The 13,821-nt window shown below is 39.0% G+C and overlaps 1 protein-coding gene across 2 annotated transcripts in view; it reads right to left on the bottom strand.

Moving 5' to 3' along the window:
* Positions 1 to 13,821, bottom strand: part of PTPRO (protein tyrosine phosphatase receptor type O) — a gene marked incomplete at its 5' end in the record, with an annotated part of 233,570 nt that overhangs the window by 47,482 nt on the left and 172,267 nt on the right. The window lies entirely within an intron of this gene.

Genomic DNA, 13,821 nt, shown 5'->3' with positions numbered 1-13,821 from the left:
CTCTTAACGATCTATCCCTCCTCTAACCTTCTATTACCCTATTTGATCTATGTGAGGAAAGTCCTAAATCTCCTCAGTTCTACTAGATGCTTTAAGAACAGGGCCCATGTGTTATAAATTATTTTGTTTTCACCTTGAACTAGACACCTGCAATTTTTCAATAAATCTTCTCTATTGGCTGATTTAAACCATAAGTCAAGATTCATTAATCAGAGTTATTAGGATTTAAGTATCAGGCAAGACCAGGCATATTGGGGCTATAGTTTGATGTTCTCTGTCTTTTTATAGTGATCATATTGGTAAAATTATCAGCTGTCAGTGTCATTAATTACAAGTGTTCCCAGTGGTCCAAAGAATATGACTTGGATACTGGAGTAGCGGTTTCTCTGGGTCTGGCTAAAAAAATGTGGATCTAGGTGATAGGATCCTCGGGAAAATCTCCAAAGGGTCTGGGACCTTTGACCAGCCACGTAACAAAGTTTTCTTTTCAAGTGGTATATAGGGGCAATGGATTATTCCAAGGTCACTGTACCCATTATCACTGTATCCTTTTCTGAAGGACATATGCATTTTAGCTCCTTAGGTCAACGAGTAACATGCACAAATGGCCTGCTTAAGGGCTGTTTAGGATCTCCGTGACAGGTATATTTCCTTACATGTACTGGGGAGAAATTGCACCAACTATTCCAAAGGAAACAAAGAAAGTCATTGCAATATTTCATAAGTGGAAGTATAACTGGATTGGGAAGGGCTTCTAATTAAGTTTCACTACTCAAGACAACATCTGCCCCAGAAAATGTATTAAAATCTTAGAACTGTACTGTCCAACACAGTAGATATTACCACATGTAGCTATGGAGTACTTGAAATGTGGCTAGTCTACACTGACAGGAGCTGCAAGAGGGAAATACAGATTGAATATTGAAGATTTAGTATAAAATAAGAGTAAAGATATTTCACATATAAATCTTTATATCAATTCCATGTTAGGATGATACTGTGTTGATGTATTTGGTTAAATAAGGTATATTAAACTCAATCACACCCACCTGTTCTTAGTATTTTTTAATGTGGCTACTAGAAAATTTAAAATTACATCTTCGGCTCTCATTGTATTTTAATTATACAGTACAGGGTTAGAGCATTCCTTCCCGTTTAGTAGAGCAGAAGTGTGGAAATTCTTGGCAGAAGCTGGTTGGAGGTTCCCCCCTTCTGTTATCGAGCTCCTCTCCTAAGAAGGCAAAGTCAGCTGAACTCTGTAGCCAAACATGACTTAGATGATTCCTCTTTCCCATCCTCGGGCACAAGACCAGAAGGGAGTAGTGGCTAAATGTCATTTTTTAAAAGATGTTACTTATTTATTTGACAGAGAGTGAGAGAGCGAGAGAGAACGGGCACAGAAAGAGGGGAAGCAGCAGAGGGAGAGGGAGAAGCAGACTCTCTGCTGAGCAGGGAGCTTGATGGCGGGGCTCGATCCCAGGACCCTGATCATGACCTGACATGACAGACACTTAACTGACTGAACCACCCAGGCACCCCAGCAGTGTCTAAATATTGTAAAAGTGTCTAAATATTATAAAAGCCTTTTTTTTTTTTTGGTCTGTGTCTCTGTTATGGGATGAATTGTGTTCACCCAAATTCCTAGGTAGAAGTCCTAAGCCCCTGTACCTCAAGAATGTGAATGTGGTTGGAGATAGGGCCTTTCAGGAGGTAAGTTAAAATGAGACCCTTAGGTGGACCTCAATCCAATCTGACCGTCGTGCTTATAAGAACAGGGAATTTGGACAGACAAGGAGAAACCAAAGACAAATGGGAACACAGAAAAGCCATGTGAGGACACAGCTGGAAGGTGAGTTCACCTGCAAGCCCAGCAGAAAGGCCTCAGAGAAACCAAATCTGCTGATACCTGCATTTGGGACTTTTCGCCTCCGGAACTGTGAGAAAATAAGTTCCTGTTGATCAAGCCACCCAATCTGCGACATTTTGTCAGGGCAGCTCTAGCAAATGAATACAGTTCTCTTACTCTTCAAAATATCAAATCCAGCCCAGCTCATAAAAGGGAGGGAGAGGAAGGCCTCAATGATGTTACGAAAAGTAAATGAGCTTTAAGATAACATACCCAAAGTCACTTTTGAGAACATAGGAAGATATTACTTATAGAACATCCCCTGGCTAGCACTTTCTACTTCTCAAAATGACCTCTTAACATTAACTTCTTCAAAATTCCCAGGCTTCGTAATGTCCGATTTCCTTTTGTTTAAAATCACTCTGGAGTCCATGATATTTGATGTGAGAACCCGTGGAAATGGGAAAAGGAGACAGATGGACTCTTTTCGAAACTATGGGGTTGTTGGCTTTAAAATATTCTCTAAGAGCTTTCTAACACTGCTTTCTAACATACTCAACTGTCTGGCCCTCTTCTTTCCTTCTCTTTCCTTTTCAATTCCTCTCCTATTTGAGAGGAGAGTCCAACTTAATTTTGTAAAGAAATTAAGTACAAGGCCCAGAACATGGGAAGAAAGGAAAGCTGTAAGGCTATCTCTACATTTAATTTAGGTTGGATTATGAGAGGCTCAAGCTGTTCCCTAGGATCTCGGTGGGGGGAGGAGAGGTAGTGAAGGTGACCTTGGGTAAAGGATGAGCGGGGGCCTGACTCTTACTCTTTGCTCTGGCAGCAAATTCCTTCCTTTCCTAGGAAATCCCAAAGGGAGTCAGGTTGTAATATTTTGCGTTGGAACAGAAGAGAATGTGTTTATTGTCTCAAATCCATCTTTTTCTGACAATTATTACCTTGTTTCTTATTTTAATGGGATCCATTAGTTTAGCTGCCGATGGAATGATGTTAATGAGGCCAAGATTATATCCCCAAGGGCCCACTAGTTTCAATCTGTTTGTAGTTTATACCTCTAAACCTGGTGAGTCCTTTTACAAATGTGTGACATTGGTGATAAGGGGAATTAAAGAGAAAAAAACACTGTAAAAAATGATCGATATGATAAAATCCATTTTCAATTCTCAGCATCACTGACAGAAATAGGCTAGTGTACTGTTCATACACAAAGGATGGCCTTTAACATTTATATTATTGTCCATCTTTTAAATAAATCTATTTTTTATTTTCCTCAAGGCAAGCAGTTCTATCTGAAGGAGTGTAAGCCTAACATATTCGATTTGGTCAAAGAAAATATTTGCGACTTACGCAGTGCAAGCCACATAAATTATGTCCAGCTTGTTCAAAAACAACATCAGCAAAAGAAAGCACAATTTGAAGGGGGAAAAAAGTGTTAGAGAAATCATTCATGGTGAGTTGAGATTGGTAGGCAGTGAAATTAAAATGAAAATTTATATTAAATAACAGAAACCTGGGTTAAATTTAAAGTTTACTAAGCCTATTCTCCTTTCAATTATGGGAGATTCTTTTAATAAGTAATGAGAAAATTGAAAAACAACATGGGAAAATATTAAAAAAACTAGGGCAAATATTATAGTGTAATCAGGCCCTTTCCATATGCAAAACATAGGATTTTCTCAGGAATTTAAAATACCCGTGATTTCTATTACATTTTAAATAAATTCTTTATGGCTCCATGATAGCAATTGTAATAACCCATTCTGTGAGTCACGGGGTGTTTTTACGGTTTTACCAGCTCTAGTAACTTCTAAAGGTTAGAATTTTTCAAAGAAAGCTCTCATTTAACCTTACTTAGTTTCAAAACAACATTTCTGACTTCCTCCTTTTTTCGGTTCCAAGAATATGGTTTTTTTACCTAGCATTTTTATTTAACTACAACTTATTTTTGCCAAATTCTTATAAAAAGGTCACTACTCTTATTGTATCATTAGCCTTGTTGCCTTTACCCTGAACAGGTATGAACTACATTCTAAAACTGGAAGGGTTATTAAAGGTCATTTTGTTCACTTTAGACGAGGCCACTGAAACCCAGAGGCCCTATCCCACTTTCTAAGGTAACACAGCTTGCCTGTGAGAGCAAAAACTGGGATCCAGATCTCCGTATGCCTAGTTAAGGGTCCTTTCTACACCCAGATCCCCCCCTGCCAAATGTGGGTATTTGACATTCATTTCCATATAACTGAGGATGATGGAGCCTCCTGAAAAGTTCCTCTTTCTAGAAGACCAACATTTCCAGGGTGGGTACTTGCTTGTACATGGAGATTGGCGCCAGACATCACAGTCATGGCCCTATCTGTCCATCATCCAGATTTGAACAGAAACTTACAGACTCTGCAAGTCGCTTTATGGTATACAGGAGAAGTGGTTTTAGGGAAGTACTGAAGTTGTGTGGCTTGGCTGTGGGCAGCTGACAAATGGCAGTGAAACTCACAAGACCATAGTAAGACGTGGGAGAGAAAGAGATTGAGAAGGGGCATCAGTTGGTCTTGGGACGAGGGACAGAGCCATGGAACAGTGGCATGTCTGATAGTTCAACCCAGAAGATAATGTTGGCATGAGCCTGCTGGCCCTGAAGGACTCTACAAGAAAGGTAGCATGGCAGTCATGATCCTCTGAAAACCTAAAGAATACATGTTTGTAAGAAATCAGTAGAAATCCTCCATAAGCTTCCATCATGGCACCCGCCTGACTTACATCCCCATTGGTGCCCATATACTCTCACTCTTCCTAACTACAGATTCACTCAGTCTTAGGCCACCCCTTCCAGTGGCACCCAGAGTCCTTCCACTTTGGGCCCAAGCAAGGACATCATTTAATGAGTGTCACCTCTAAACATCCAGCCCCATTAATTTTCCCTGGTCTGTTGAATCATTCTGATTAGCCCATTGAAGAGCCGTTTCCACCCACTTCAAAAAAATAGAAAGAAAAAGAAAGAGAAAACAAATCCAACCAAACAGATAAAAACTCTTGGATTCTATCTTTAGCTCCTGCTCATTTTTTCTCTCCTCTTTGTAATCACACCCCTAGAAAGTTTTGTTATTCCAGCTGTCTTCGGTTGTTCTTTTATTCTCTCTTGAATTACTTTTAATAACGTATTTTGTCTTTACCACACTCCACCCAAGTGCCTCCTCCCCAAATCACCAATGACTTCTGGGTTGCTCACATCAGCAGTCAATTCTCATTTCACAACTTCCTTGACTTTCCAGCAGGCTCGACGAGTTTATCAATCAAGCACTTTCTTTGCTTGGCTCTTTGGACATCACACTTCTTTGTGTTCCTTTTTACTTGACTGGCCACTCCTTCTCAGGCTCTTTTGCTGGTTCCCTCACACCACCTCCATTTCTTAAAGCTGGAGTGTCAGGGCTCAGTTCTTGGATAGCATTCTTTTTCCTTTATTCATCCCCTGATAACCTCATCAGATTTGTTTCTTGACTACTCTCAAATATATACTTCCCAGGTCTGAAATCTTCCAGATTCTGAGCTCCTTTATCTAACTGCCCACTCAACAACTGTTCTTCTTCTTCTTCTTTTTTTTTTAAGATTTATTTATTTCAACATCTGTTCTTTTTTTTTAAAAGATTTTTTTTAAAATTTGCTTATTTGACAGAGATCACAAGGAGGCAGAGAGGCAGGCATAGAGAGAGGGGGAAGCGGGCTCCCCACTGAGCAGAGAGCCCAGTGGGAGGCTCGATCCCAGGACCCTGGGATCATGACCTGAGCCAAAGGCAGAGGCTTTCACCCACCAAGCCACCCAGGCACTCCTCAACATCTGTTCTTTAATGCTTAACAGGCACCTTCAAATGTTGATGCATCCAAACCTCAGCTTCTGGTCTTTCATCCAAATCTGCCTCTCTCATTATCTTCCCCATCTCAAAAAATAGCAGCTCTGTCCTTCTGACTGCTCAGGCCCCATATCTTGGCATCTCCTTAGACTTACTTTGTTTGTTCATAGACAACATCTAAAACCCAGCAGTAGACTCTCTCAGCTTCATCTTCAAGATACATTCTGAAGCTTATCCCTGTTCATCACCTTCTCAGCTACCACCCTGGTGCAGGCAAGAATAACCTTTTATTTGGATAGATGCAACAGCCTCCTAAATTTAAGGTAACTATGTAATTGATCAAAAGCGTCCAAATTGAAATACTCTTTGGAGAAGAAAACGATTGCAATAGAGGGTGACTGGCCTTTAACTGATCCGTAACAGGTGTAAACCGTTATTATCTATGGTAACTGGGATGTATGATCATCTTATCTACCTGGTTTCCCATTTTACCTTGATCTCTGAACACTCTATTCTTACCGAAGTGATCTTGTGAAACTTGTCAGGTCATGTGACTCCGTCACTTGAACCCTCCAGTGGAGTATTATCTCACTCAGAATGAAACGTCTTTTCAATGACCCTACATGATCTGTTCCCTTGTTACATCTCTGTCCTTTTAACCACTACTCTCCCCCTCGTTCCTTCCACTTCAGCCTACTGCCTTCCTGACTTTTCCTTGAACCTTCCAGGTACACTACTGCTGTTGGAGTTCTGTACCTGTGGTTCCCTCTGCCTATAAAACCTTCCAGTTATCTGTTTGGCTCACTTCTTTACACACTCAGATTTTGACTGAAATACACCTTCACCGTAAAGCTTAACCTACGCCGCCTCCTACAAAAATTTCACTTTACTCCCCATAACACTTTTCTCACGGCTTCATTTTTCTCCAAAACATGCATCATCATCTGACATCCATATATTTATGTTTATTGCCTCTTTTTTTCCACTAGAATGAAGGTAGAAATTTTTGTCAGTTTTGTTCATTTCTGTACCCTCAACACCTAGATTAGTATGTAGCACATAGTAAATGCTAAATAAATATTTGCTGATGGATAGAATTAATTTTTTATTTTCATTTTTAAAAAATTTATTTATTTGAGACAGAGAGAGAGAGAGAATGTGTGCACAAGTAGAAAAAAAGGGAGTGGGAGAAGCAAATTACCCACTGAACTGGGAGCCCGACACAGGACTTGATCTGAATTAATTTTTTAAAAGTATAGTATCTTCATTTATTAGCCTTTTTTTTTTGACTGGCATCTATAAATAAGTAAGTAAATAATTATAGATAGATGGATGGATGGATAGAATTAATAAGCATATTTTCTTTCTTCTTTCGCTTTCTCCTTCCCTTCCCTTCCATGCACTCATTCATCCATCTTTCTTTCCTTTTCTCTATGTTACATTGACACAATTTATTCACATTCGTGTCTTATTAAACTCGTTTCTTTTTGGTGGGGGGTGAGAGGGATAACAAGGCAGTCACTTACTAGGAGAGGATCCAAGAAAAGGGCCCGGGGGACAGGGAGGAGTACCTTAGGTTTCAGTGTGATTTGACTCACAACACTTCACTCACTTCCTACGAAAAATAAGGATTGCATATATCCAAGCAACTATTTCTAAAATTGTGAACTCAGTGATTTCAACATAAGAATAAACAAAGATCATAAAGGACAGTACTATGTACTAGCTTTTATAAAGTCAGAAAATATTTTTCATCAAAATGTAAATAATTATTTTTAATCTACTGAAATATTATGGGGGGGAGAGAGAGAGAGAGAGAGAGAAAGCGAGATTGTAATATGCCCCAAATTCCTAACATCTGAAAGTATTTTGATTCTTTTTATTTATAGTAAAACTATGCCTTAAAGATTTCTGATCTATATAAAACCTTTCATGATTGAGATTAAGATAATGAAGCTGATGTTATTAATACCCAAATTCCAAAAGAGGAACAGAGAAAGCCACCCAAGTGGGTGTGAAACTCCTCCCTTCCCTGTTAGAAGTATTCACTAAAAAAAATGAAGTTTTTAGAAAAAAAAAATACACTCCAAATCTAGGAAAACATAAGCAGCAGACGAATAAAAAGGACTGAAACACTCTTTCTCCACCCAGACTCAACGTGTAAAGTCAGATTTCTCTAGATCCCCAGTTGCTCAAATGAAGGCATTGTACTCAATTATCTCCAAATCTCTCCTAGCACATCGAAGATTTCCTTATCTTGAACCTGTCTGAACACAACTGTGGTCGGGATACTGAAGTTTGACAATGGTGCTGGATACATTCTGTTTCTGTTATTATCTGACCTCAGTGGCTGTACCTTCCCAGCCTCTCTTGCTGATGACTCCTCTGCTCAGTGTCTAAGTGCTGGAGTGGTTCTTTTCTATATCTACTTATATAGTTGGTGATTTCGACACTGTGAAATTTAAATCTCCAGTCCAGAATTCTCCCTGATTTTGTCTCTAGACATATAACAATAATCATTTTATTTGACAGCTGTACTTGGATATCCTCTAGATTTTTTTATGTCCAAAGAAGAATCTATGTTTCTCACCCTACCCCTAATTTATTCCTCTTCTAGTTTTTCTAGTCCTCGATCTCAGTGAATTGTACCACCATCCACCCTAGTTGTTTAAGAGTAAAGCCTAGAAGTCATTCTTATTTTCCCTTTCTATTATTTCCTATTTTCACTTCACCAGAAAGCTCTGTGGACAGAAGCTCCAAAATAACTCCTGAATTTTGTCAAATTTGCCATCATTTCCCATGGAAATTACCAAACTAGAATGCTGTTTTTAAAGATTTTTAAAGATTTATTTATTTATCTGAAAGAGAGAAATGGGGGAGGGGGCAGAAAGAGAGAGAGAATCTCAAGCAGACTCCACACTGAGCACAGAGCCCAACATGGGCCTTGATCCCACGACCCCAAGACCATGTCCTGAGCTAAAATCAAGAAAAGAGTTGGCTGCCCAACTGACTGAGCACGCAGGTGCCCCTAGAACATTATTTTCAAGCTTAGGACCCATGATTCCTTAATTGATCTTCCTGTCTTCACTGCTGACCTAACAATTGTTCCTCCCTTGAGCAAAAAGAGGGATTATTTTAAGTAGGTTAGATTGTTTATTTTTAATTCTCTCCATGCCTTCTTAGTGTACTCAAAATAAAATCTCAACTCCACCTTATAAATATCTTACATAATCTGATCTCGGCTTCTTCCCTCTGCTCAGCATGCCCCTTCCCAAACTTTTCACGGCAGATCCTTTCTTGTTATTCCTATCTCTCACCACTGCTTCCTCAGAGAAAGGTCTTGTTGCATATGCAATCTGTCCCACATTACCCTGTTTTAATACGCCATACAAGATTTCTTACCATCTCCCCTTTAGTAGATCATAAGCTCCTTGTGAACAGAAACTAAAAGTAGTCCTTTGAATTCATTACTATTCATTACTACAAGTAGTCTGGCATCTGGGCAATTCTTTTTGTTTTGTTTGTTTGTTTTTGTTTTACAGTTATTTTTATTTTTATATTTTTATTTATTTTTTAAATTTCTTTTCAGTGTTACAGAATTCATTGTTTATGGACTACACCCAGTGTTCCATGCAACACGTGCCCTCCATAATACTCACCACCAGGCTCATGCAACCTCCCACCCCTCACCCCTCCAAAACCCTCAGATTGTTTGCATCTGGGCAATTCTTAGAAGGTTCTCAGTATGTATTTGTTAAATGAACGAATGAGTGAATACTCCACAACCATAGAGCTATTTTGTGATATTCCCAACACTTCCCATCTCTATTTCTTTTCCTTTCTTCCTTTTTTTTTTTTAAAATGGTTGATTGTCAGATGTTAACTTAACCAAATCCTCTTAAAGTTGGCCCAGAGTTTTATGTGGGTTCACCAAGACCACAAGTTATGACTGGTGGCTGGTTGAAGCCACAGTTGCATATCAACCAATAAGTTCTTTTAAAATGACACGTCTTAGTGGAGATTTGATTGACATTTGTATGGACTGCCAAAGTAGCTCTCATCACACACCACCATGGTACCGTGAGACTGCTGGCAACTTAAAATTCTTAATAAGATGACTGGCTCAGTGCCCTGCCAACAGCACCACTGTTGGTAGATGTCTTCTCCTGGATGCTACTGATGACATAATAGTTGAAAATCCTTGGGGCACCTGGGAGGATCAGTGAGTTAAGTTTCTGGCTTTGGCTTGGGTCATGATCTCAGGGTCCTGGGATTGAGCCCAGCATTGGGTTCTCTGCTCAGTGGGAAGCCTGCTTCCCCCTCTCTCTGCCTGCCTCTCTGCCTACTTATGATCTCTCTCTCTCTCTCTCTCTGTGTCAAATAAATTTAAAAAAAAAAAAGAAAAGAAAATTCTTGCCAATTGCTTTGAGGGTTCTCTACCTGTGCACATGCCCTCTTGGGTTAATTTATATTATACCAGATTCACTGGTAGCCTGGTTTCTTTCCACAGATGTTAAATCTGCCCTCCATAATGGCAAGTAGAGCCATTATGAGAAGAGGGTTTTTATCACAGAGAAATTGAACTCAAGGTAAGCCAGCCAGTTTGTTTGTTTGTTTAGAGAGGGAGGGGGAGGGCAGAGTGCCAGGGAGAGGGAGAGAAAGAATCTTAAGCAGGCTCCACGCCCAGCATGGAACCCAACACTGGGCTTGATCTCCCACCTGGAGATCATGACCTGATCTAAAATCAGAAGTATGACACTTAACTGACTGAGCCATCCAGATGCACCAGCCCAGCCAGTTTTGGTCCCAGGTCTAACAACATCATTTAGATTCAAACAAGCCTGAATAATCTGTGTACCAAAGTTGTATGTTTCTGTAAAGTAGAATTAATATGACTTCTCTGTATACCAAGTGAGTGCTATAAAGAAACATAAAGTGACTAGAATGAAAGTTCTGTGAAATAAAAAAACACCTGCAATCAGTTATTACAAAGGTGAAATGTTATTTTACTTCTCTGAATGGTAAAACTTACAATATTATTTTCAGTTCTGAGGTCTGTGGTTGCAGTGTGGTTTTATAAGTATCTATCGAGCATCTAAAGTAGGCACGGCCTTGTGTGTTATGGAAAATTGGAAGAACTGAAAAAACACAATAATGTGATTAGTAGAATAGAAAATAAATTTTTAGACAAACGGATAAAAAGTGAAGTTATTTAGTTTTCAGGGGGAAAAAGGCTGAGTTCAGGCCCATTATATACACATTGTCTTATTTTCAGAGGGGAACAATATAGAGGCAATATTTCGTCTGCTATTTAGATCACAAAAGGGAAAACCTTACTGACTCCAAGAAAGAATTTCTGTGGAAACTTGCATTCTCTTCTTGAAAAGTTTAAAGGGTATTTCTAAGCTGGTTTAGGTAGTTCAGGTCTGTTAATAGGAAGACATGGAGGCTCAAAGCTCATGATAAATTTGGAAACTATCATGGTTTTTACTCCTATATCTATGTAGTGTGAGTGTAATTGTACCAGCTCATGACTTTAACTCACACTCCTGATCAAGATATCAGCCATTATGTCAAATAAAAATAACACTGAAACTTGCAATAGGTTCACCAAATGGTCCTTTGGTAAGACCTATCTTTGAACTTCAAGGGTGACTTAAAAAACCCAAAATGAGTTAGAGAAAGCAGCTAAGACCCCAGAAACACTTACAGCTTCTTGTGATCATAAAGCTGGGGAAAAGAAAGGCATGGAAAGGGTGAACATAATCTTTAAGTAAATTCTAGTTACCTGGAAACAAGTTTTGAACTGATTTTTATATCCACAGAGGACAAAATCAGACATAACAGTTGGAATGAATTGGCAGGCAATTTTAGAAAGATCATACAAGGTTGGAAGCTGGTGATCTCCACATTCCTGGAACTGAAGTAAAGATAGCTGGGGAAGAAGATCAGATTGCCTGCAGATCGGATTGCCTGAATGAAATTGAAGTTGTGGTTCACAGTGAGAGGATGTTTGTAAATTTGCAGGAATATTTTTAATAGTCACAAGGAAGGTTGCTAACTGGGCTTCTGTGGGCAGGAAGTAGAAGTGCTAGATGTCCTGAAATGATCTAGAAAGCTCCAAACAGAAAAACTGTCCCATGTCCCACATCCCACATACCTTTGTTATGTCACACTGGTATAGATCCACTATAAAGTACTTTACCGCACAATAACATTGGAAAAGTTTTTCAAGAAGTTAGGTAAAATAATTTAGAAGGAAGTTGTCATGAAGAAGAATTAAGGTGTTATTTACAAATTATTCAATAATTTAATTTTTCTGCCCATAGTATCTATTTAACGTGTTATATATTTCCAACTACCTATTTAATTTTAAAGAGTTCCAGTGCAAGAATTTAATTTTTGCCATGGCAAATATGAGACACACACAAAAAGATTTAAGACTTAGTGTCTTATGTGTTGAATTACAGAGAAATACAACTATTGGGGAAACTAAGGAAAGACTGTGCTTTGTTCTGTTTGGGATTTTCTTTTTCCTTTTTTAAAAGATTTTATTTATTTCTTTGACAGAGAAAGAGATCACAAGTAGGCAGAGAGGTAGGCAGAGAGAGAGGGGGAAGCAGGCTCCCCGCTGAGCAGAGAGCCTGATGCAATCCTAGGACCCTGAGATCATGATGTGAGCCGAAGACAGAGGCTTAACCCGCTGAGCCACCCAGGTGCCCCTTTTAGGGATTTTCTAGGAGTTTTCTAAAGGTACATCACTGCCAGCAATGCTACTCAGGGTGTATAAGCTGCTTATAAGACACCCTGGATCAGTCTTTTTTGTTTTTTTTAAAGATTTTATTTATTGATTGATTTGAGAGACAGAGAGGGAGAGAGAGCGCACAGGTAGGGAGAAGGGTAGAGAAAGAGGAAGAGAATCTGAACCAGACTCCATGTTGAGTGCAGAGCCCGATGTGGGGTTCGATCTCATGACCCCGGGATCATGATCTGAGCCAAAACCAAGAGTCAGATGCTTAACCGACTGGGCCACCCAGGTGCCCCTCAACCTGGATCAATTTTACTTCCAGATGCACATCTGAACATGTGTAATAATGGTGACAATTTGACATTCTTATGACTAGACTTAGATACAGAGTCTAAATAAGCAGACGTCTGAAACAGTGATGTAAGTTGCATTAAGCATTTTGAAAATATTTGTATTGCTATTCTCTATATTTTTCCTTTTTGAAATAGGAAAAGGAGATCTCTGCCAGGAGAATGACACATTGAAGTACATTTCCAGCTTGCCCCTTGGATACGGAGACTACCCACAACTGTCTGCCAATCTATCCTTTTTTGCCTGCTGCTGATTATGGAATATTATCTCTGAGGTCCCTTTATGTATCAGAAACTAAATGTATACTTCACTGCATGGAAGATTGTTGAATGTAGAAGATGCATTCTGTGTTAAATAGTGTCACTTCCTAGTTGTATTTCATAAGATAAATAATTATTTTGACACTACGCTACACAATAATTTCTAGCTCATTTGCAAGAATATTATACTTTCCTCATTTTCCCTCATCCACAGCCCATTATTTTTCTTGGCATGTTCTCTTTACTTTAATTAAGGTTATTTTCCTCTTTCTCTCATCATATGCAAATACATCTAGTCTCTTATTATAATAACGTAGGTTTTATTCAAGGGTCCACCTGTAGTTATGCTTGCTCAGTTATTTTATTCACTCCCCCATTTACTTTTTTACTTGTCTGGAAGGACTACTGATTTCCTTTGCGTCTTGTAAACTCAAACTTGTTCGTTTTGATTAAGTGTAGTCATTAGGCAATTTCATTATGACTTCTAGAAAAACTGTATCTGAACAAATACGCAGGAGATCCGTACAATTTTGTTATACATTTTTTTCTTTTATCTTGGTTTTAGATTAGAGTTAGGAAACTGTCAACTTAGAAAATCAACATGTGGATGATTTTGTGTATGAGTTTCAATTTGAGGTATTAAGGAGGACATCTCATAATGCTCCTATGAGAAGGGATTGGTGTCTGGCAGGGTTGAGAACACCACACTAGATAACCTCTAAAGTCTTGTTTCCTCTAAATTCCTCAGACTCCTTGGTTTCTCTAATC

Source organism: Martes martes (assembly GCF_963455335.1).
Source record: "Martes martes genome assembly, chromosome: 8".
Classification (NCBI taxonomy): domain Eukaryota; kingdom Metazoa; phylum Chordata; class Mammalia; order Carnivora; family Mustelidae; genus Martes; species Martes martes.
This window is presented reverse-complemented; position numbering and strand designations above follow the sequence as displayed.